General features: G+C 40.7%; 1 protein-coding gene across 3 annotated transcripts in view; it reads right to left on the bottom strand.

The window, feature by feature from the left end:
- USP49 (ubiquitin specific peptidase 49) overlaps window positions 1–21,168 on the bottom strand; it is a 62,560-nt gene extending 41,392 nt beyond the window's left edge. For 2 of the 3 annotated variants that reach the window (XR_016280432.1, XM_089514631.1), the window contains exon 1: window positions 20,442–20,676. The gene's annotated coding sequence lies outside the window, so the exon portion shown is untranslated. Of the gene's footprint in view, window positions 1–20,441; window positions 20,677–21,114 lie in introns of those variants that run through there. The other variant, XR_016280433.1, reaches the window with a different exon arrangement.
- Between the last annotated feature and the right edge of the window lie 4,982 nt (window positions 21,169–26,150).

The following is a 26,150-nucleotide window of genomic DNA, read 5'->3' as shown; positions in this document are numbered from 1 at the left end:
TACAATACATAGCAACAGTAAAGTACAATATGTGAAAAAATGCCTTGCTTCCTAGTTCATCACACAATTATTGTGAAGTCAGTTTATCACTACAGAACTGTATGTTCCCCTGAAGCATGGAAGACTGCTGGCTGTGTTCTAAAGCACACACTCAAGACTGTCACATGATGTATTTATGTAGCCTTCAAAGATCATTAAAGCGCCTGAAATTTCCACTGAATTTGCACCCCAGAACATGCCCATCGATCCTCATCTAGATCCAAAGTTTCTACAGCAAACAGATCAATATGGAAGCATTTCATTAAATTTTAAAACCATTGCTATATAAAATGCTGTTTTGAAGAAATCAATTTCAAGAACTTTCTTCTTCATCAGTAGTGTACCTATATAGTAATTTACCAGTGATTTTAAGAGGTTCTCAAATGTCTCACTTTACTAAAGGTACATACTATTTTTTGTTTTTTAAATTAAGCCATCACAGATCTTAACTTTAGCCATGTTAGTATTTGCGGGGTGTTTTTCTCCTCCCCTGTGGGGCAAATTACGTTTCAACCAGACTGTGCCAAGAATTTCCAATTCCTTTTGTTTTGATTGTGTAGTGCTTGCACATTCACAGGTTTGCATCTAATCCTCTCTTGAAATATGCTTGGTTTCCTTCCCTCTCTTATATTTGTATCCTTCCCCTTCCCCTTCTTTTAAAGGTGTATCTATACTGTACAAATAATCCAGTTTGACACCACTTTAAGTGTTGTAGCTCCATCCAATGGAACCCTGAGATTTGTAGTATTATAAGGCCTTAGCTTTCTCTACCAAAATGTGCTGGTATCTCACAAAACTACAAATCCCTGGATTCTGTAGGAGGGAACCATGGCAATTAAAGTGATGTCAAATTGCATTATTTCTATAGTGTAGGTGCAACCTTAGCAATAAAGTCCATAGTAAAAGTGTTCTAGTGCTTTAGCAATAATATACTAGTTAAGTATTAGAATAATTTTGTTTTAGTGCTAACTTTCCTCTTTCTCACACTTGATCTCTGATGAATCTGTCTCCTGGAAACAAAAGCTCAGTTTACTTGGTGGCCATCTTTTGATCCAAGACAGTAGAAACATAAAAGGTAAGTGTCAACACATTCAATTTTGGAAAGTACTGATTTGCTTTAAATCAACCTGGAGAATAAAATGTTTTTGATAATGCCATGAGCTCTCAGGAAATACTTCAAGATGAAAAAACAAAAATATAAAACTAGTTTGTGGAGGAACAAACCCTAGCATTTCCTGAGATTCCCCCCTCCCCTCATCTGGAGACATCCTTAGAGGCTTAAGGAAGGGGGGCTTTGATGGGGGAAATGGAGGAATTTTGATTGGAACCTTCCTCCAATGCAGTGCTCCTGATCCAAATCTTGCCCCCTACTATTAGCTTTATAAAAACTTTGCAAAATCTGGTTCAGAGATCCCTAAAATTACACTTTATCTGGCCCTTCCTTCAGTTAAACAAATCAATTTTGCATATAGAAATTTATAGCAAGAACACACACTTGTTATATTATACTACAGGGGTTAATTGGGATCCACAGGACACCATATGGCTTCAGGGGGTTCTTGAAAGGGAAACAAACTTGGCTTTGCAGAGGCTAACTTAGCAAAATGTGTTCATATTGCCTTGGTCTTCCTCCAGAAGAAACTGACACACTGTGAGGGGTAACATGGCAAGAGCACCATGTAGACTGATGGCACTATATAAATAATAAATAAATAATAAGCATCATCAAGTTCCCCACAATGCCAAGAGAAAGGGTAATGGTTGTTTACTTTACAGAAAGCTACACATGACCAACTGACACCTAGAAGTCAAGACTGCTATCAAATTTGTTAATTTCATAGAATTTTTGCAACACGTGCACTTTGCAGTAGTGACTTAGCAATCTTGTGACTTGGCAAACTGTATTAGAATGTATGAGCTTGCGGCTCAGGGCTCCCATTCTCTCTGCATTCTAGTCTGTCAAGGTGAGAGACAGAAATGCATTTTCTCCCTGAAATAAAGCTGAATCCTTGATTCACCAGATCTGGTCTTCTAATTTCTCCTACAGTTACAGCGGAAGGAAAGCTTCCATCAGGAGGAAGGTTAACACTCCAGCTGAGGAGAGAACATGTCCTGGGAACCAATGGCCTGTTACAGACTGCCAAAATAAAGCTGCTTCAGGTCTCTTTGGAGGTATGCTGTTTAAATGATGCATGGGTCCTATGAATCCGGAGGTCATGCCAAAGCAACACTCCATTCCTGGAATGCAGCTTTGGTGCAGCTTCCGGATTCTTAGGATGCATGCATCATTTAAACAGCATACCTCCAAAGAGACCCGAAGCAGTTTTATTTTGGCAGTCTGTAACAGGCCAATGTATCACTTCAGTCAGGCACCTTCCTAGAGGTAAGAGGTCCTATTTTTAAAACTTCCAGCTTATATTACAGCACAAGGGTTCTTAATTTGAGTCACACAGACTCACAGGACCCCGTGGAGAGGCTTCAGAGGTTCTGTGAACTGTGTACAAAAAACAATTTTTCCTTCCTGTGACTTTGAATGTTCACTGTCACAGTAAACTGTAAGGGTATAATAGTCTCTTCAAATATTTATTGTAATTTATTTTGTGCTGGACTTGTTTATGAAGCGATCAAATTCCATTGTAAAATTAATAAAAGTAATAATTAATAAAATTAATTGAATGCAAAATATGGTATATGTATGTTTATTTGTATTCTTCTAGGAAAGATTTCCATTGTTTGATCTGAATCTCACAAAGGTCTGTGATTAAAAAAAGAACTAGTCATACTTCCACATCTGTGAGTTAAGAATGAGTGGATTTGATAATCGCAGAATACTGTATTTTCTGCTGCTGCTCTAGGCTATTTTTTAACAGGTACTTCAATAACACTGGTGTCACTGGGAGGATATCAAACTAGTGGCCCAACCAAGGATGTGTACACATGCTTGTGCAGGCAGTGGGAGGGGGAAGGAGTGGGGCTACAGAGTGTGAGAATGGAAGACACATGCCTTCCCTTGCTCACTCACTTGCTTAGGTGGGCAGGGGGAAGGAGATGGGACAGGGGAGCATGAGAAGAGAGGACACGCACATTTGCTCAATTACAGAGGCAGTAAAGTGATGGGATGGGGGGAATGAAGAAGGATGGTGTGCACGTTCCCTCATTTGCTTGCTCATTCACTCAGGATAGGGGAAGTGTGAGGAAGGAGAGGATGGGACAGGTGTCCTCTTTATTCCTCCCGCCATCCCACCCTCTTCCCATCCCTTTCCCCCCTAGCGAGTGAGTGAGCGAGGGAAGGAATGCCTGCACAAACAGGCTCAGAAAATTGGAGGAAAAAACATCAACAATTAAGATATGCAAATGACACAACAATATTAGCATGAAACAACAAAAACTTGGAAGGACTGTTGAGCAATGTCAAGGAAGACAATGCAATCTGTGGTCATTACGTATAATAATGGTCCCATATTATCTGCACAACTTTAAAGTGGACGATGAAGACATGAAAATACTCAAAAGATTTCTATACCTTGGCCTGTTTAAATACATGCTTCTTGTTCATATGCTAATCATTTGACTATCTTAATCTTGCTTTCAGAGGCCACCCAGTATTGCCCTTGTCTGGAACAGAACAATTTAGCTGTTGCTACTTTCCAAAACAAAACAAAAAATTATAGACATGTGTCTAACTGTAAAACTCCTAAACATGGTTTCACAGATGTGCTTATGAATATAAAATCATCAAATATAGAATAATACAGTTGGAAGAGACCGCAGGGGCCATCCAGTCCAACCCCCTGCCATGCAGGAAATCCAAATCAAAGCATCACCGACAGATGATCATCCAGCCTCTGTTTAAAGACCTCCAAGGAGGGAGATTCCACTACACTCCGAGGGAGTGTGTTCCACTGTCGGACAGCCCTCTGCTCATAGCGTAGGGCCTCATAGCAACAACTGTATTGGCCTTGAAAGCCCTATTACATGTTTTCAAAGCTCAGTGAAACACTGAGGGACAAGAACTTGAATCTCCTGAGATATAGTTCACAGCAAGCACAAGTTTTGGCCACTAACCAAAATATATAATATCAAACCCCTTTTACTTAAAGGGAACTCACTTAATTGAACAGAACAAGCTTCCAAGGAATTCTACTTAGGACTGCAGAGTAAAGTGCTCCAACCATATCTGCTCAATTAAAAAACTGTTTCAGCACTTGTCAAACATTGGTCTAGAGACATCTATACTACTGAAGCTAAACAGATCTTGCATAAACAATGGGTTGACACTTTTTTCCCCAGCCCTGCTTCTAGGCACAACCTGGCATATAGAACATGTGAAATCCTATAGGTGCTTTAGTTCCACACCACAAGTAACTTTTTGTGACTATTTTCCATTTCTCAGATTGCTGTTCATACATGCAAAACTACCAAAAAGGTTCATAACCCAGAGAGAAACAAGTAATACTAAAAATGTAGTGCAAGCAGAAGAATAGTGCATGACATTGAAACTAGAAACTTTTATTTCGCTGAAAAAGGAAAACTTTCTTTTTAATGAATCTAAAGTGTGTGAGAAACCAACATTTTCTTTAAAAAATACACGTGAGCTCAGATTTATAATATTGATCAACAATATGGAGAGCCAGCATGGCACAGTAATTTGAGTGATGGACTAGGATCTTGAAATACCAGAATCTGAATCACCAATCAGCCACAGAAATGCACTGAATTACCATTGACAAGTCAGACTCTCAGTCTTAGAAGAAGGCAATGGAAAACTCTCTTGGAACAATCGTTGCCAAGAAAACCCTATGATTGTGTTGCATTAAACAGGGATCAGTAAGGGCCTAAATACCCTAAAGGCATAGGATCCTGTATGATCTTGGAAGTCAAACAAGGTCAGTCATGTTTATTACTTAGATGGGAGACAGCCAATGAATACCAGGTGCTGTAGGTTATATTTAAGAGGAAGGAACTGGCAGAACCACCTCTGAATACTCCTTGTCTATGAAATTATTTGATTCATCATAAATCAACAGGTGTCTTGAAAGCACAAGCAGCCACAAACACACACACACACACACACAGAGTCAACTGGAAGGCATTAAAAACAACAACCAACATTATCGTCCAGGTGTTTTGTATGGAAAGATGAAGCTACATTAGGAGGGGTTCACGGGACTGGCAATCAGCCTATGTATCTTTTGTAACGTGTGCACAGACAAATTAAATTATATTCAAAGGTATCATGACCCCAGTAGAACAGATAATGTGGGGACACCAAAATCCCCCTATCCTTTACAAGCCTGCTTTTTCTCCCCATATCTGCTCTGGAGACCTGGGGGATCTACCAAAACAAATTTGTGAGAGTGTGCAGCAGGGGACTGAAGGAAGAAAAGAGATGCTCTAGTTGAAGAAGTAGAACTCTTGTTAGGCAGTGTTGCATTTAACCCATGGCCTTACTAAAAATAATATCAGCTTTACAACACTTTTGAGGAAGACAATCCAGTTAAAATTAGATTAAAAATCCAGTTTTTAACATTTAGTTAACAAATTGATTGAGCCACAAAAAACATTTCCAGCCTTGGTTTCTGCACTTTAAAACTAATGTTATAAACTATAAGATTAAATAAATGAGATTAATATCAGCATGCAAGGATGTTATGTTCTAGTCTCCACTTTTTATCACATTTAGCCTACCTCAAGACACAGTTCTTCATTTTAAAAAGCAAGGTACAAATATAATTCAGTTTACACTGATATAGTTAAGTATTCATACAATAGCTAAATTTCTCACATAATCATCACTTCCTGACTTTGAAAAACCATCACCCTCAAACATGTTTTGTATATAACATTCCTTTATGTAACATAATTGTTCTCTTTCAAAAGTTTATTTTATCCCCTATCCTCCACAACTTTAAATTCTGCTAAATAAGGCTAGGCAGGAGGTGGTGTGGAGAAGAGAAATCTGTAAAGTCTGCTAGAATCACATTAACAGCCTGCTAAACAAGGACAAACATTTGAAGGCCTGGACTATTAATTTAATTGTATGTCAACTCTTGGGGAGGGGGGAACACCTTAAACTGCTCCCTCCTACCCCTCTCCACCAGAAAGCATAACAAAATATGCTAAACTAGGTTAACAAATCAATTTAAAGGTCCTGGCAATGAAATGCCTTTCTTATATTCTTTTCCCCACATAACTAATAAACCATGGATATAGACTTTCAGCAAAAGTATAGCATGTTATATTCACAGAACATGCACTCATTTTGTTGTTCTGGATAAAATAATATTCATGCAAATGAGAAGTTTCATGTAAATTAACCCCATAAATACAATCTCTATTTACAAAATCTGAATTACAGTTTAAAACCTTTACACTGTTGTTCATTTAATCTGGAGAAAAATCAGATTACTAGTTATTAATCTCTAATTAATACCTATCTTAGATTTTACCTTATATTTAGTTCAAAATACTAGCTACTAGAACATTTTTAAAAATGTAACTTCCAGTTTCTTGCATCAAGAAAGCAAAAAACAGAACAGCAATCTTAATTCTTCATGTTTGCATTTCAAACCAAATTGTGGACGTTACATATAATTTAAATTCTGATTTGCAACTCCCTTGCATTCAAGGCTTTTCCTGCCTAAGAAGTGTGGAAAAGTGAGGGAAAGCAACAAAATCTGCTGCCATGAAAACTTAGGCCTGTTACAGACTGCCAAAATAAAGCTGCTTCAAGTCTCTTTGGAGGTATGCCATTTAAATGATGCATGGGTCCTAAGAGCCCGGAGGTCGTGCCAAAGCCACACTCCATTCCTAAGCACTGGAGTGCAGCTTTGGTGCAGCTTCCGGATTCTTAGGGTGCATGCATCATTTAAACAGCATACCTCCAAAGAGACCCCAAGCAGCTTTATTTTGGCAGTCTGTAACAGGTCTTAATTACACAGTCCATAGGATGTTTATACAATGAAAATGTCGTATGTGAAACCATACATTTAAAAATCATTCCTAAATTTAAAACTTTGCAATCTGTATGGATTATTAAAACAGTGACTTAGATGAAGCCCGCTAGTAAATAGTACAGCGGAAATGTACAGTTGTACATAAAATTATTTGGAACAGATATACAAATAGTTCAAATTAACTGCACAGGTTTAGGGCGTATTTGCCTTAGCAGTGCTCCCAAACATGTTTATTATTAGGCAGAAACAATCAGTCCCTGCACTAGTGTGATTTCTGGTCTCCATATCTGTTTGGTTGCAAGGTAAACACGAAGTACACTGGACAAGAGTATGGTTGCTGGACAAAGACTACAGGTAGATACAATTTGGAGAATCTGTATTGCCAAGTCAGGCCTCTGATTTCAACTGGAGTGGCAATAATATCTTTTCACTGTCCAACTGTGTTTGCTGAAATCCTTCCTGCCAATGTGTGCACACTTTTGCATGAATAAAGCTAGCCTGAGAAAAGGAACAATTCAGATTATGTTTAAGCATCTATTTCAAAGTACGTATTCTTATGTTTTTCCTTTAACATAACTTAGGGTTATTATACATCCTCTTTTTCCTAGACACATTCCTTTTTTCAGAGTTAAAATTTCTGTCAGGAAATTTTTTAAAAACAAATATCCAGGTTTTCTTACAAGGTCCTACTCCACCTCTGAAACTTAGACGCAAGCTGCCTCTGTAAGTCTAATTACTGTGAATCTATGAAACATAATGAAGCACATATAAATAATATCCTGTCATTAGCAATGGCCAAGATTATAGCTTGTCAATCTAACTTCATCACGCTGCACTTGATGGAAGAGGCGGGAGGGGAAAGGAGAATGGTTGCAACAGCAGCTCTGCTGAGAAAGGAGCTATTGTGTGATAGAGAGTGTTTGTGGGCTTCCTCCTGAATACCTGGATGTTTATCTCTCTCCTCCCTTTTCACCTTATCAGGACCCTCCAGCCATCATGCCTTTCGCTATCCGTAGTTCTTTGTTTTGATCCCCTTGATTATTTTCCTTGCTCCTGCTCTACCTTGCAGTATTGTTGCAAGAGTCTAAAGTGCTGGAGTAGATAAGCAGGTGCAACGGTTGTACCTCTAATCCCAGGTCAGTGGCATCAGTAGGGGGTTGCAGGGATTGTGGCCGGCACTACGAGACACCACAGAACAGGGGTGATACCCAGTCAGGCCCTCCTCCCACTGCACCCCACACCTCTCGACTTTGCTGTGGTGCCACCGGTCTCATGAAGAGGCCCACATCACAGCAGTGAAGGGCCAAGCGCACCGCTCCTGACTTTGCTGTGACAGCACCAGTCTCCTCATGAGTGCAACAGTGAAGGAGTGGGCCACGTGCCCTTTTGGCCATCCCTTGGCAGCCCCCCTGCACAGGGTGATACCAGGGGTGGGGATGCCACTGTTCCAAGGTTGTATTGGGATATTGCCATGGTAATCAGATCAATTGTTGGTATCATTAATCAATTACAATTATCATCACTGAATAAAATGAAAGTTAAGAAAAATTTTAGTAGCAATTATCACAGTTTATAAAATAGTGTAATTTGAAGTGAGAGGCATCTTAGCAATTGATAGTTTGAAGTAGTCACTAAATGTGTCTCCTTTTGCTGTTCAAAATATGGTAACCCTATGTAACTAGTTAATGTACTTTACAGTTAAATACCTCTCTTTCCACACAGCCATCTAGGCATATCATGGTAGTCAAAAAAGCTAGGGTGGTTCTCAATAAACTCCACATTGAAAGTCCTGTTCATTAGCCATCATCACCACAAACTCTACGCTTTAGATTTTTCTTTCAACACATGCTCAAATGCAGGTTTTCTTAGTGCATGAGAATACATGTTAAACGTTAAATCCAATGAGTAACAGCTGGTACACATAAGTGGCTTGCAGAGGGCTAGGGGCTACCATTTTTCAAGCGTCCAGATGTTCATGTGAAGAAGAGTGAACCAAACAGACAATGAAAAATATAAGGCACTACAAAACCTGGTTAGCCAAGAAGGAAACATTGAGGAAATTCAAGTAAGAAAATATCAAATGAATGTCTTTACTTGTAAATAATCAATAGCAAAAACAAATTCAGCCACAATCTATATAGAGGCTGAAGACTGGAATAAAGTAACTGTTTACTTTATTAACTCAGCAATACGTCTATGGTTATTAATATGGTTAATAATTTAGTGTAAGAGGCAAACATCTGCTGAAAATTTCCTTCTGTTATTGTTATTTATATATAAGTGTATATCCCGTTTTTCTGCCATACAGTCTTTAAAACAGCTGCATCGAGTTCAAATAATATCCAAATTATATGATTAGTTCTGCAAATAGGACCCAAACAGAGTGGCAGTAAGCGTCGGCTTGGAGATGTGGCGTTTAGATGACGCACACCCCAACACCGCCCCCAAGCTGGCGTCATGCCACCAACCCGACCAGACAGCAGGCAGCATTGTGGTGCTCTGGCAGTGTGGCGTTTATATGTTGCATGCCGCAATGGTGCTGCAAAGCTGCAGTGGCAACAGCTGAAAGGGTGCGCTTTTGCTGGCAAAAAAGGTGTGGTTGCCATAGCTCTGATCTGCACACAAAGAGGTGGCATCACATGGATCCTTTAGGGCTGTCTGTTGTGGCCCTAAGTCAGATGAAACATACCGTATTTTCCAGTGTATAAGACGACTGGGCATATAAGACGACCCCCCAACTTTTCCAGTTAAAATATAGAGTTTGGGATGTACTCGTATAAGACTGCCCCTCTTCCAAAGCACATCAAATAAAAATTTAAAAAACATCAGATTTGATTTCAATATGATAATTTAAATTCAAATACTTATGACATGCAGGTCCTTAGCAGGAAACCTTGTTGTATACAAAGCCTGCCTGGCCAGTGCTCCCTGTCTCCAAGACTATCAGAGTGGTAGCTGCTTTCATATGATCGCCGCATATGGCAGGGATGAGGCCACGGCCATTTTTGAGCTCCCCTCACCATATGCGGCGACCGCAGATTCTCCAGTCCAGCTCAGAAGTTTCAGCACCTGCCCTATAATATGACACCCGGCGTATAAGACGACCCCCAACTTTTGAGAAGATTTTCCTGGGTTAAAAAGTAGTCTTTTACGCCAGAAAATACAATAATTCTTAAACATTTTACCAAATATAACATATATCCCATTAATGTCTAACCAAAAGTCAGACATCCTATGACAACTAGCATTTTCATCAACCACTAGAAACCTAGTCATGAACACTATGGTGTATAATTACCACAGTTTTAAAACCCATTTTACAAGAATTATTAGTTAAAACCTACAAAACACTAACAGGCCTCTGTGTTTTTCTTTGTAGGAAGTCTGGCATCAACTTCTGCAACTCCCAGCTTTTTCCCAGTATGGAAATATATAGGGCCTACCTCTATTCTTCCAGTAACCTGTGTTATCAAACCAGCACCTTATCATGGATTACATGTTTTGAAGTTGTTTCCATCATATTTTGCAGTGATTTATAAATGTTATATGATATTATAGAAGCTGATAAATTAATTCAGCTCCTAAAAGACAATAACTTAGAAATTTTTTATAAAGACTGGAATATGGTGATTGAATACTTAAAAGAGCAATGGGGAGAAATAGCAATTTTAGGCCTAAAACCTAAAGTATATTTTGAAGAACAGGGAGGAAAAGAAATGGTAAGGTATTTCTAATGGAATAAGGGAGGTGATAATATAGTATAGCTTTTCAAGAAAATTCACTAGGAAGCTCTAGTTGAATGAATGAGAATGTTTTGTTTATGTGTTGTTCATGTGCTACTTTTGTCCTTTTTACCCCCTCCTCTTCCATCCCCTCTTGTCTTTAGATATTAAAAGGAATAAGATAAGAATGACTATGAAGGTTCCAAAAGGAATTGGATAGCAATGATAGTAGAAGGTAAAGTAGGTAGAAGAAGGTAAGAGTAAGTTGTAAGGCTAAACATGAAGGGAACAAAGAGAAGGCTGTTAAAGAAAAATGAGAAGAAGGAGTTGGAATTAGAAAGAGCTGAGGAAAGAGAGTAAAGAGGAGGTTTAAGGAGAAGACAGGAAAGGAGATGGAAGAGAAAGGTGGAAAGAATTAGGAAGAGAAAGAAGAAGAGGGAGGTGGAAGGAAAGGAGAGGGAAAATAAAATATATATGTAAGGAAAAGGTAAAGTTATATAAAGGTGATGGGAATAAGATATAATGTTGGTAAAGTCTGTTATGGTTACAGAATTATTTGTAAGATTTAGATATTTGTATATAGTTAGATTTGTATGTATGTTTGTATGTTTATTTGTATTTTTTCAATAAAAAATGAAGTTGTTTGCAGTGATTTATAAATGTTAAGCCCCCCAAACTAAAAAGCAGATCTGGGATCTTGTGGAGGTTGTTCCCAGGCTGATCCAGGGGCTTCAAAAAAAAAAAAAAAAAGAGGGGGGGGAGTTTGTGGCCACATGGGCCTCATAGCCACACTTTCCTTATCTAGTTTGGGATACAAACTAACTATGGGCCCTCAGTCCATGTTTTGTTTGACATTACATCCATTTCTACAAGAAACCAGGAGTTATTTCACTGGCCGGTCAGGAAAAAAAGAAACCAGAATGCTGGATTATGACAGGTTTAGACATCAAAATAAATAAAATTATTAATGGAATTCTATAGTTTGTTTAGATACTCCTGATGCAAGTGGGAGTGATCAAAGTATGCAATAGCATGTTGTTTGTATCTGATAAGCAAGGGTTTTGACAAAAACATGGCTCATACTACTAGATTGTACATTAATCCTGTACCGAAAATCTTTCCTCCAGTCAGAGGTGGTTACAATCATAGTTTTTCCTGTGTTGGGTAATAACTGTCAGATTGGAGAATATTTAAGAGTATCTTCTTACTTATGTGTGGCAGTTTGTTTCCCATTTTCTTCTCTGTACTCTGAGCTTCCAAACCACCAGAATGCCAGCACTTGGCAAATGCCTTAAAACAGCAGCCAACTCATTTGAGATACACTGCTATGAGTGCCAAGTTATACCTGGTGCTGGAATTGCCCCTTAGTCAAATAACTGCATTTTTGGCAATAAATAAACTTTTTTTCTCACTTATTCAAACAGCGTGGGTGTGTGAGGAGGGAACAATTTGATTCAGGAAAATGGCATTGGGGGAAGGTGATATAAATTACAGCACTGCAATCCTGATCTATTTTCTCGTCACCACTTTTTAAAAGGGGGAGAATGGAGGAACAGCCCTTTAGTAACACTAGTCCAGCTCTGAAACACAATCTTTATGGATTTTTGCCATTGTCCCAGTCTTATTATTCAGGAAGCAATGAAATACATTAAAGCAAGCTTAATGATCAACATAAGACTCAAATCATCCCAGATTCCTTGTTACCCAGGTACCTCAAAATAGGTTACATTTTCCCAAATCTAGATAATAAACTGTTTTCTCTGTATATTAACATAATAGAAATGGATGGTAAAGAAACATGAAAGGTACATTTGTTCTATTTGTTTTTTCCTCTAAATTCAGTCTTCTCTACATGTGTCTATGTAGAAGAATGATGAATGAAAGAAGAAAGACCCTGGTTTCATCTCTCTCTTCCCTAAATCTCGGGGATTCTGCTGATTCAGCTATGTCTTTATTTAACTCCACTCTTTCCTCAACTCTTGACCATTTTGCCCCTGTCTCTGTACGCACTTCTTCCTCTAAGACTAGGCCTCAGCCCTGGCTTATCCCCAACATTAAGTTTCTCCGGTCCTGCTCTAGAGCGGCCGAACGTCTTTGGAGAAAGTCCAAAGAGTGGGCTGACATTATCCACTTCAAATTTGTTCTTTCGTCCTTCTCACACGCCCTCTCTATGGCAAAACAAAATTATTACAAATCATTGATCTCCGCCAATGAGAGGCGCCCGCAGTGTTTGTTCTCCATCTTCAACACTTTGCTTAAACCTCCCTCTCCTCCTGTCTCTTCATCATTCTCTCCTAATGACTTTGCTAATTATTTCATCTCTAAGATTACCACTATTCGCTCTGAGATAGTCCCCCTCCCCGATTCTTCTTCTGCTCTTAATCTTCTATCGCCCTCGCCTAACAAATTTTCTGTTTCCTCCTCTACCTCTTTGGATGAATTCTCTACACTTCTGAACTCTTCCAAACCTGCAACCTGTTCTCTTGATCCAATTCCTACTCGTCTTCTAATCTCTATAGCTCCCTCCTTTCTGCCCTCACTTCTCCATATCTTCAATCTCGCTCTCTCTACAGGCTCCTTCCCTTCGCACTTCAAACATGCTCTCATTTCCCCAATTCTGAAAAAACCTTCTCTTGACCCCTCCTGTTTGTCTAGCTATTGTCCGATTTCTCTTCTTCCTTTTCTTTCTAAGGTTTTGGAATGGGTTGTTTATTCTCACTGTCTTGAGTTTCTTGAAGCCAACTCCATCCTTGATCCCTTTCAGTCTGGTTTCCGCCCAAGGCATTCTACTGAGACAGCTCTCACTAAGATTTCGAATGACCTTTTACAGGCCAAGGCTAATGGCCTTTACTCTGTTCTCATCCTTCTTGATTTGTCTGCAGCCTTTGACATTGTTGATCACTGTCTCCTAATTGACATACTCTCTGACCTTGGGTTCTCAGACTCTGTTCTCGACTGGTTTAGATCTTACTTGTCTGGCAGATCTTTTGCAGTAGTTGCAGGTGGTCAGACTTCTTCTCCTGTTCCCTTATCTGTTGGAGTTCCCTAGGGCTCTGTTCTGGGTCCCCTTCTGTTTTCTCTCTACACACTGTCCTTAGGAAAACTCATTAGCTCTTTTGGCTTTTCCTACCATCTGTATGCTGATGACACCCAGCTGTATCTTTCCGCCCCTGACCTTTCTCCAAGGCTTGAACAGCAAGTTTCGTCTTGCCTCACAGATGTCTTGCAGTGGATGCGCCATCGGCGTTTGAAGCTCAACATGTCCAAGACAGAGCTTCTTGTCTTTCCTCGTAAGCCTACCCTTCAACACTCCTTTTCTGTCTCTGTGGACAACATTTCTATTCAACCAGTCCAGCAAGCCCGCAGTCTTGGTTTTATCTTTGACTCTTCTCTGTCGTGTATCCCTCAGATCCAGACCACAGCCAAGGCTTGTAGATTCTTTTTGTACAATATTGCTAAAATCCGACCATATCTCTCCGCCTCTACTGTCAAGATCCTGGTCCATGCCCTAGTGACAAGTAATCACGACTTGATTACTGTAACATCCTCCTGGCTGGGCTTCCTCTTTCTCACCTCCGTCCTTTAATCTCTGTTCAGCGTTCAGCTGCACGCATTATCACTTCCACCCACCGCTCTGACCACATCTCTCCTGTGTTGGCATCCCTTCACTGGCTCCCACTCCCTTTCCGCATTCAGTATAAGCTCCTGCTGTCGACATTTAAAGCCCTCCATGGACTGGCCCCTCCTTACTTATCAGACCTTCTTTCTCCTCACCTTCCCACCAGGGCCCTCCATTCTGGTAGTCAAGGTCTGCTGTCTCAGTCCAGCATTTCCTCTGCCCCATCCCGGATTCGCCCCTTTTCACTTGCTGCCCCTCACTCCTGGAACCTTCTTCCCCCACAAGCAAGAGCCATCACTTCTTTAACCAGCTTCAAAACGGAGTTGAAAACCATCCTGTTCAGAGAAGCCTTCCCAGGCACTGCATAATTGTCGCTTACCATTGCATAATTGTCGCTTACCATTGCATAACTGTCGCTTACTATTTGATGTTCTTTTGGTGCCTGTTTATCAAACCATTTCCTGTATTGCTATGTACTGTATATGCATTATCCTACTTGAGAGTATGTATTTTCCCTGGAAAATGATTAACCATCCATTATGAAACCAAGCCCTCCCTCCAGTCCATTTGCCTTGGTCCAGGCCTTGGAGGTAGAGAGGAACTGTTGGACCTCTTACCCTTTCCCTCCACCACTCCCTTCTCCTTCTGTGTCATGTCTTTTTAGATTGTAAGCCTGAGGGCAGGGATCCGTCTAACTAAAAAGATTGCATGTACAGCGCTGTGTAAATTTACAGCGCTTCATAAATAAAGGTTAATAATAATAATAATAATAATAATAATAAAGAATGCTGATCCGTTTTCTCATAACAACACTACTCACCAAAAGACAACAGAACCCCCTTGAGGAAACTCAAGAGCACATCAGAAATGTAACCCTTCCTGCTTCTTCCCATTAATAGCACTCAGATCCCCCTTTCCCTTTTACTGTATGAAGTTTCCACGCCAAACCATTCTGGGACATAACAGTTCAAGCAATGTCAGGAAGGGTATACAATCAGACTGTTATTTTACTTTGAAAATAAATGAAGATCTTCAGTCAGGAGGGGGCCTTAACTCCCTTGATACTGTGCTCATTCCTTTCTTTTCTACCCATTGTGTGGTTGCCAGATATATTGCTTCTGCCAATTCTAAAGGCTCCTTATAACATATAAAACATGTCCATCTGTTTTCAACCCTGTTCCACAAACTCCCAACATTTTTCAGCATCCAACATCTAATCTACTCTCCAGGGTTCTTTAACATCAAAGAAACTTAACAAGTGATAACAACAGGTAATGCCAACTCCTTTACATGAATAATTGGGAGGAAAACAAACCAGAGGTTTTCAATTGATAAAGTTGCAAAAACAATACTGAAATGTGATAAATTGAAATTGTACAAAGAAAAATATCCCTCTTTAAATATAAATGAACCTATGTAAAATCATGAATTGTATCACCTATTAGCTAAAGTACTCACAATTTAAGATTGTGAGTACTCTATGTACTTTCTGATTTTGCCAAGAAATGACATGAAATTCTATGCTAGTTTTATTCCCACTGATCCGTCTCTAGTAAAAGCTGACAAATATCTATAGTAGTACCATTCTGAAATCTCCAATCATGGTACTTCCACTTTAAGAACATAAAAGGAGATATATTTTGCTTTCTGCATCTTACCCTTTACTTTTGAATGAACTGGGGAAGGGGGAAATTCATAATGGATTTAAGATGCTACTTGATAAAGACTAGCTATCAGTTCCTGTTAATTACATATACAGAGTATATGTTGGAAGTTTCTCTTCAACTTCTTGTGCTTTAGCATGAACTTCAAATTTATTTCACAAAACGGGGGAGGGGAAGCACTTTCACTAAAATTCAATGTATTGGGATCATAGAAAAGCAATGGCTTTCTCAAGTAGCTTAGAAATAAAACAGAACTAGAGATGCCTGACCTGGTAGTTACAGTCGGCCCTTCTTATACACGGATTTTTTATACACGGATTTAAGCGTACACGGTTTGAGAATGTTACAAAAAAGTATAAATTTACCTTATTTTCCATTTTTTATAAGGGACACCATTTTGCTATGTCATTATATGTAATGGGACTTGAGCATACACGGATTTTGTTATACACGGGAGATCTTGGAACCAAACCCCAGCGTATAACAAGGGTCCACTGTATTCCTTTACTTTCTACATCATTTAAACAAGAAATCAATTTAAAGTTAAGACATTGCTCCACCCCTTTTTCCACTAACACTGTAGTGGCAGTGGAGAGAAAAGAGGAAAACTTCAAATGAATTAAACAAGTCTTGCTTCCTTCTCTATAAAGATCAAAGAATCAACGTATTCTGAAACAACAGTGAGATCTTTAGTTTCCAGGTAACTGTTGCAACTGCCTATGTGATGTGTTATCACTGTACCATCATACTCATCCAGTAAAACAACTATTTGACTCACAAGAAAACTGGCCTAATTTTACTTAACAATTGGTAAAATCTACAATAAAAATATCTTTTAAAGCACATAAAATTTTTCACACAGTAATATATGCAACTTGCTAATAAAAATAAAGACACAATTGCAACAGAATCATTATCTTTGTTATCCTGTTAATTTTACACGTGAGAGCTGTTTAACAAGTGCGACTTCAGCAGCACAATTGCAGGATGACAAACAGCAATTAGCAAGCTAGTTGTTGCAAAGACTTGATCCATCCCATAAGACAAAGTGTTCTCATTTGCATGGTTTCATCTTTGGAACAACTTGCCCAGCGATACTAAACACGTTACCATACTAACCATAATGAGTTAAAAATACTTGAGCGCAACACTTTTTCTCAAACCAATTTCATACTAATGTGCTTAACTTGAAGCAGAAGGGGGAGAAATGCTGTGGAATTAACAGGTCAAAGTTCAGAGCAAGAGGCTTGCAAAAAAGAGACAAAGTCAGAACCCACAATAATTCAAATGAATCACCAAAGCATCTTTCTCCTCCAAACAAAGGCAGCATGCAGTTTAGCAACACCAACATGCACCATCCTGCTGCCCACCACTATCCTAACTCTTTCTCAGGTTCATATGGTGGCTTCCACTCCACCAAATACATCTGAAGAAGTAGAATTTAGTCTAGGGAAGCTCATGTTGCCATCTTCTTTCTTTCAGTCAGTCTCAAAGGTGTTACAAGATCTCTCTACATCTCTGATTCTACAGATTAACACGGCTATATCTTTGTATCCTAACTCTTGTGCACGCTGCCGATATTAATACCCACTAGAGCAACTGCAGTATTCCTCTTGTAAAAACCACTGAATGTAATACATGATCAAATAAATGCTAAAAACACCATAGACATGCAAATTCATGATTTTCAGTCATGCTGAAAATGGAGGAGATGTTGGAATTCCTCCTGGACAGAAGACTGAAATGTAGGACATGTCCTGAGAAAGGAGGGCTTCCAGTCACTCTTTCACGGTTATGGATACACACAGCCCCTTTCTTGGCTTCCAGCAATTATGATACATCCCATTCCTTCATCCTCTCTCTCCTGACAGAGTTTTTCTCTACAAGTTTTAATTTCTGCAGTGGTAGAATTCAAAGATACAGCTGTTAGTCTGTGGAATCAGATCTTATCAGACCTTTGAGACTAACTGAAAGAAAGAAGTTGGCAGCATGAGCTTTCATAGACTTCAGGGCCTGAACAGACAGGCCAAAATAAAGCTACTTTGGGCCACTTTGGAAGTGTGCTGTTTAAATGATGCATGTGTCCTAAGGACTGAAGCACAGCTCTGGTGCAGCTTCTAGCCTCTTAAGATGCATGTGTCATTTAAATAGCATACCTCCAAAGTGACCCAAAGAAGCTTTATTTTGGCCTGTCTGTTCAGATACTTCAGTCGGCTTCCTCAGAAAAGGATGTTCAGATTCATAGAGTTGGAAGAGACCACAAGGACCATCCAGTCCAACCTTCTGCCATGCAGGAACTCTCAATCAAAGCATCCTTGATAGATGGCCATCCACCTCCAAAGAAGAAGACTCCACTGCACTCCAAGGGAGTGTGTCTCACTATCTAACAGCTCTTACTGTCAGGAAGTTCCTCCTAATGTTGAGGTGGAATCTCTTTTTCTGTGAAAAGAAATTGGAGGGTGACAAAAATGGTGAAGGGTCTGGAAACCATGCCTTATGAGGAGAGACTTGGGGAGCTGTGTATGTTTAGCCTGGATAAGAGAATGTTAAAAGGTGACATAATAGCCATGTTTAAATTTTTAAAAGGATGTCATATTGAGGATAGAACAAGTTTGTTTTCTGCTGCTCCAGAGACTAGAACACATAAAAGTGGATGCAAGCTACAGGAAAAGAGATCCCACTTTAACATTAGGAGGATCTTCCTGACAGTAAGAGCTGTTTGACAGTAGAACACACTCCATCAGAGAGTCTCCTTTGGAGGTCTGGATGCTCTGAAGATGCCAGCCACAGATGCTGGCAAAACATCAGGAATAAACTCTTCCAGAACACGGCCACATAGCCCAAAAAACCCACAGAAAAATATGGATGCCGGGCATGAAAGTCTTCGACTTCACAATTTCTACATTATTCCCATCCCAGTTTGCACCCCTTCTCATTACTTTTGTGTTGCTGTTGTTGGCTTCTCTCTCTCTCTCTGAGCCTCAACTCCTCTCCTCCACACAATGTACTTGATCTATAACTAGCTCTTTTAAGACAGTGGTGCCATAGCTGTATTTTATTTATTTATTTATTTATTTATTATATTTATTTGTATCCCGCTCTTTTCCCTGAACTGGGACTCAGAGCAGCTTCACAACATTAAAAATAACAGTACAATTAAAAACATAGGGGAAAAGTACATTAAAAAGAGGAATTAAATAATTCCAATATTAAAACAGATATAAGAATAAAACAAATTTTAAAAAGATAATACTATTACAGTCACCCCTCCAAGTCTGTGGACTTGAAAATCCACGGAGGGGGCGACTGTCATTAACATTAATGGGGCGCACGCCCCGCATGCATGCATCCTGCATGCACATGCCCCATTCAAGCATATGTGGCTTGAATATGCATGAGATTTGGAACTCGTGGGGATCCGTTCCAGACTCCTCCGCAAGTCCCAAGGGGTGACTGTATATATCAAAAATGGTATCAAACTTCATTTTAAAATGGTACAATATCCCAGCCTGTCCTTATAATGGCTCCCAAATTGTGGAATGGCTTTCTGGAGGAGATCCGTCTTATTACCACCTTAGATGCCTTCAAGAAGGCACTCAAGATGGATCTCTTCCGGCGAGCCTATCTCCCAGATCTGCTATAACAGCTTTAAGATGACACTTCATTTGGAGCATGTACGGGAAATTAGAGGTTGATGTTGTACCTGTATAGGTTTTTTGTTGTGTTTTTAAGATTTTATATCATGAGAATGTATTTGAACTAACTGTAATTTTAAAATCGTGATCTACTCCCGCCTTGATCCGGAGGGAAAGGCGGGATATATATCAATAAAACTTATTATTATAACAATTCCTTAAAGGCCTGTGTAAACAGGTAGGTCTTAACCTGCCGGCGGAAGGTTTTATCTTTTTAGAAATGTGTTTTAGTCTTTTAACAACTATCTGTTTTAATATGATTAACAATTTAATTCCTCTTTTTAATGTACCTTTTTTCCTCTATGTTTTTAATTGTGCTGCTTTTTCCTTTAAATGTTGCGAAGCCGCTCTGAGTCCCAGGAAAAAGAGCGGAATACAAATAAATATAATAACAACAACTATATACCCTTGTCGCTGTACATTCGCTAGGGTTAGGGGCACAAGACCCCCGTGAATGTGGAAGAACCGCAAATAACAAAAAACTCCTTGTTTTTATCTGAGAGAAGGACACCTCTCTAGGAGCCTCTAGGTCCTCCAGTGCAACTCTGTGGCCAACGTCCGACAGACACTGGCCATAGAACCACACTGGAGGAGCTACACATAGAGCTTTCTCTCCAGGTCTCTCAGTGCAACTCTGAGTTAAAGCTGACCACAGAGTTGCGCCGGAGGACCTAGATATTCCTAGAGAGAACGTATCACTCAAATGCGCACATGTCAAAGCCAGAAATAGGGAGGGATGCTTGTACTTTGTGGTTGTTGTCTCCTCTCTCTCTGAGCCTCTCCTCCTCCACGCGACGTACTTGATGTGTCACTAGCTCTTTGAAGGCAGGGGTGCCTGGCTTTCTCTGGGAGGCCACCTGCCACAGGCGATGCTTGGACTGAGAGTCCCTGCATGGCAGCATGGGGGTGGACTGGATGGCCCTTGGGGTCTCTTCCAACTCTATGGCTCCATGTGTTCCTCTCGAGGGGCGAGGGGAGCGAAGAGGGTCTCTAGCCCAAGCAGAGCATTGAAACCCCAGCCTGCCCAGCCACGGGAGGCGCGAGGGTCCCGCGTTGCGGTGCCTTTCTCTGCGGAGCCCCAGAGGTCCTGGGACCTGAGGCCCCTCCCCTCCCCACTCCCGCCTTCTGAGGGGCTGCCCCTCTTCAGCCCCTCACTACAGACCCCGCTCCCTTCAGGAGGCCAGGGGCCCCCACAAATGCAAACACAAAGGCCCCCCAAGGGTCAAGCCCCTCGCCCTCGAGCCTGGGCCGCACGTGAGGCGCCCCTTCTGCCCAACAAAATGGGGGGCTCCCCATTTAACCAACAGACCGTCCCCTTTAATTTAGTGCCTCAGCCTCAAAATGGAGGGAGGGAATATTACCCCCCGTCTCTTTCCCTTGCCCCCCCCCCCAAAACACACAACCGGCCCCTTTATTTACCGCCATCATCAGCACGCGCGAGCTGTCACCAAGCGCGAGACACCCCAACCGGCGCCCGACACGCCCCCTGGACCGCCATTGGCTGCTCGCCTCTCCCCTCCTCGCGTTACCATTGGTCGGGCCGCACGCCACACATATACCCCCTCCCTTAATCCCTCCCACTCTCTTGTGGTACTCGCTATTCAGCGTTGCCGTTTACGCCACTCGCGTAAGAGAGAGCAATAGGGGGAAAGCTTCTATACTTCTCCTTCTTGTTTCTTACTCACGCCATTCTTACTCACGCGGGAAAACAGCAACAACAACAACGGAGGGGGATTTACGCTAATCACGCTTGGGTTGTGCGTCTAGGAACTTGAGAAATCCTTTGCGCTGGTTGCGTAAAGGGAGGTTTAACTATAACTAACCACCGGCGGCTTGGGTTTACGGCGTTTGCGCAGGCTGGTTTTTCGGAGGGGATGCGTTGGCTCCGCCCCCTTCTCCCGTGTTGGTGATTTTCGAAGGCTTTGTGAATCGCGGGGGGAGAGGGAGGGGGGAGGGAGGAGCGGGGTGAAGTTTGGTTGCGTCGCAGGAGGGTAAATAAGGATGTTTCGGAGACAAAGGGAGTCTTAAAGGCGCAGCGCCCCATTTTTTGGACGCATTCGCCTCACGATCGAGGTTTCTCCAAGGACCGTGTACACGTGTATTGGGGGAACGTGTGAATGCAGCTTCGCTTCTGAGGCGAACACGCGTTCACACGTTCCCCCAAGACACGTGTATATGCACAACTTCTGAGGGTACCACCGAGCGTCGGTCTCTGAAGTGAAGTCGCATTCACACGTTCCCCAAGACACGTGTACGCACAAGCACAAACACCATTAAAAATCTAGTTTTGCCCCGTTTTAATAGCCACTGAGATAAACCACACAAAGAAAAGCAACGTCAAAATATGTGGTGTTTTAGGTTTTTTTCCCCTTCTTCTTCCCCTCCTTACAAAAGTTCGAAGTATTGGTGCGTTTCTGGTACAACAAAACACACAATAATAATAATAATCCACTTTGAGAGGGCTTTAACTTGCCCTGGGCTCAATGCTGTGGAATCCTGGGAATTGTAGTCCACTGTGGCACCAGAGCTCTCTGACCGAGAAGGCTAAATGTTTCACGAAACTACAGTTCCCAGGGTTCCCTAGCATTGAGCCCAGGGCAAGTTAAAGCGGTCTCAAAGTGGATTATTATTTCTGCAGTGTGTTTTGGATCTCTTTCTGTTCCTTATCGATTTATGGCGACCCCGTGAATATCATAGGATTTTCCTTAATCTGAGGTGGTTCCTTCCTCAGAAAATTTGCCTAAAGCACTTTGGTTATAAACCTTGGGCGGTCTCCCATCCAGGTGCTATCCAGGGCTGACTCTGCTTAGCAGCCAAGATCAGACTGGGGAATCCTTTGCTTTGAGTGGAGGATATCACACAGGCTGCACTTGTTGTCTGGATCCACTGCTTCTGAGAAAAAAATTGAAAGAGGCAGGGGCAATGGAGAGTAAAAGACAGGCATTGTGTCCCTGTTTTAACCAAAAGATTTCCCCCGCTTTTTAAATAACTGTTTCTGTGTTTAAATATGTTGGTTATGTTCCTGCTTTACCATTTTTCTACTGATTACCTACAGCTTTGGCTTTAAGGTTCCTCACCAATGAATTGCTTTGGATCTACACTACTCCTGCTTCCCTGAAAAAAGGAGCATGTGGTGACTTTAAGTACTGCTGCTGTTTTGTTTTTAAATGTGGGGAAAAAAACACAACACAATATTTACATGGATCTCCACATTGAAAAGCCACACATTTGCCATCGGGTTCCAGAAGGCCATTGGCTGCAATGTAAAAATAATAGCGTGCAATATACAAGCTGCAAGTTTTCAAAGCTTTGTGCATATTGGTTGGCCACTAAAGGTATCATTGGTGGGTTTTTGATTATATTTGTGAGAGTTCGTGATTCTGCTGGGAAGCAAATATACACAGAAGACTTTGATCCTCATTATTATTATGTGGACTCCCCCAGGATTTACAATGAATTCACAACTTACATGTGACCACAGACTGCATTGCAAACCCCAGCCCTGGGGGAAAAAACCACACAAGGCACTCTATAGCACTGCGTTGGTGTAAAAATATGGAGTCTTCCCAAATCCACCGTCAAATCCTAGCCTATATCCATTACTCTGATTCAACACACTGCATAAATAATCCAGTCTGAGACAGCTTTATCTGCCCTGTCTCAATGCTAGGGAATTCTGGGAACTGTAGTACTGTGAGACATTGGGCCTTCTCTGTCAGAGAGCTCTGGGGCCACAATAAGCTACAATTTCCAGGGTTCCCTAGCACTGAGCCAGAGCAGTTAAAGTGGTCTCGAACTGGATTATTTCTGCGGTGTGTTTTGGAGCTCCGATGTTAAAATCACAGATCTAAACTTTGGTTTTTCTTTATAAAATCTAATCAAGATTTTTGGAGAACTCAAACGTTTGCTCCCTATTTGGAGGACATTTGGTTTGTCCTAACAAATGTATAGTCTGATGGGAGATTTTTCCTAATGGACCAACATAGCCTCTAAATTAAGAAATTAAATCTAGAATTTAGAATAAAATTTAAAATTTAAGAAATTAAATCTAAAATTTATAACAGAATTAAGAATCTAGAATAAAACGTTACATAAAACAATACAGGACAGGAAGCCTTATGGATCCTAATGGCTATTACACAACCCAGTTTTCACAGAGCACATTAATAATGTCAATATAATAAATTAATGTTTATTTATCATAAACATCACAGATGTGAACAGTTCATGGTTTGCAGTAACGGCACAGTCATGGACCATGGTTAGACCTTACTTTTCATTTTCAGTATCCCAGGCAATGTGGTAGAGATACAAGACAACTCATAACCTGGTTTTTGTGTTTATGGCTGACAGACTACCTCCCGCCCTGCTTTCCCATGGCATCAGTACTGAGCAGAGTTCCAGCCAGGGCACCTGAAATCTGCTACTGCCATCTTCATTATATTGGTCCCGCTGATGAGTTAGTATGCCAGCTGTGAAACTGACACAATTGAGAAATGGGAACTAGCAAGATGGGATTTTTAAGTATGGAGCTTTATTCAACAATAGGGCTACTAGTCTACTCACCTGCACATGCCACTCCACTGTGGAAAGGTAAGGAATCTGATGTTTTGTTTTGGAGGATATTTTTTTTTGGGGGGGGGGGTTGGTAGGAGCAGTAAGCCTTTACTTGTACTGCCTTCTATGCCACACTTCCCCTCAGACTAGTATAGTTACGAGGTCAGGTCCGGAGCTCTTTCTAGTACCACTACCAGTCACCCCTGCAACGCATCCTGAATCATCACCATGGCATGGCCAACAGCAAAAAGTTGTGCTTGTGCAGTGGTGTCCACAACCTAGAAGTAATGACTGGGACTTCAGCACTTGCTCCTCATTCCACTGCAGAAATAATGCAGTTTGAGACCGCGTTAACTAACCTGGCTTGGTGCTAGGGAATCCTGGGAATTGTAGTTTATTGTGGCATCAGAGCTTTCTGACAGAAAAGGCTAAATGTCTCACAAAATTAGTTCTCACAATTCCCTAGCACTGAGCCAGGTTAAAGCGGTCTCAAACTGGATTATTTCTACAGTGTTTTGGATTACAGATGCAGAAACTGATTCTTATGTTTTTTACGCAGAGTTCCTCCAGGTCCACAGATCAGTTTCTCTTTTGAGGCTGTATGGACTCTAGTGTAAAACTCACAAAGCTAGTACACGACAGTGCAAAGCTGGAGGCTATTCTGGACACAATTCCTTATAGATCTTTTGGGGTCCCACCAAATCCATCATGTAATCACTGCTGACATCCATATTGATGGAGACAGGGGGCTTGGAAGTAAACACAGGCAGCGTTTTGTGGCCCTGCCATGAACAAAGAAACCAGGTTATGAGTTGTCTTGTATCTCTACCAAACTACAGCTACAATCCATAACTGCAGTCTATGCTATAATGTTATGGATCTTCTGTTTCACGATGACATCATAGTGTTAAAACATTGATCTGAAGCATGGATTCTCACAATTTTATAATATGTGGGATAAATTTAGAGAATACAAATTAAAAAAGGGCTCCATTACTGTTGAATAAATGACTATTGGATCTCAGTGGAAAAACAGTGAAAGCATAGAAACATCTGATGGTCCCTTGATGTGGTTTTGCTCAGTACTGCAGAGACTCAGTGCACTGGAACAAAGATTAACACCATAAAATATGGTATCCAGAGATAAATGTTTGAGATGCCTGCATTAAATAAAATTCAAAGAGAATGTATGAGAATCTGTATTATGATTACTGTGTCACTAAAATACTGGAGAACACATTATGATTGTACTATAGATTTAGGACATTATTTAGGACATTTGCATGTTAAAGAAAAAGGATTTGAGGCGTTTGTGTACCACAAATATGCTCTAATTATGTGCACTAATTAATTCTATGATGTAAATCATGGGCATATTACGGACTGTGATTAGACAGTAGACTTGGGATGCTTCTGTGTAAAAATCATGAGAATCTTTGCCCGACTGATCTTTTATGACAGTGAGTCCACAAACAGAAAATCCTAAATCATATTTATGCTTTCATCTGTAGCACAACCTAATGGGAACATTGTCAACTCAATCCAGCACCTTGAGATGCAATCTGTTCATCAACAATGTGATTTTTCTGAGGCATGTTTAAACAACTGTATTTTGTATTTAGATTTTTGTATGATGGTGCCATACATTTATATAAAGCAAGGTGGAACACGAATGGCCTTCCAAATGTTTGATTGCCATATCGTCTTGCATTTCTGCAGTGTAACTAATTGAACCTGGGTAAAGTACAAGTGGTAATCAGATGTGGATTTGCTATGTCTTTATGGAAAAATCACAAACATCCATCTGCCTAGATGTGTTGTTTTCACTATCATTGTTACACTATAAAGTGGTGGATCTTCTTAAAAATCATTTTGTAGACACATACACGAGTTGTAAA

Source organism: Sceloporus occidentalis, unplaced genomic scaffold (genome assembly GCF_023333645.1).
Source record: "Sceloporus occidentalis isolate IW3139 unplaced genomic scaffold, rSceOcc1.0.p SCAF_3, whole genome shotgun sequence".
NCBI classification, from domain to species: domain Eukaryota; kingdom Metazoa; phylum Chordata; class Lepidosauria; order Squamata; family Phrynosomatidae; genus Sceloporus; species Sceloporus occidentalis.
The sequence above is the reverse complement of the archived record's forward strand: the minus strand, read 5'-3'. Positions and strand labels throughout refer to the sequence as shown.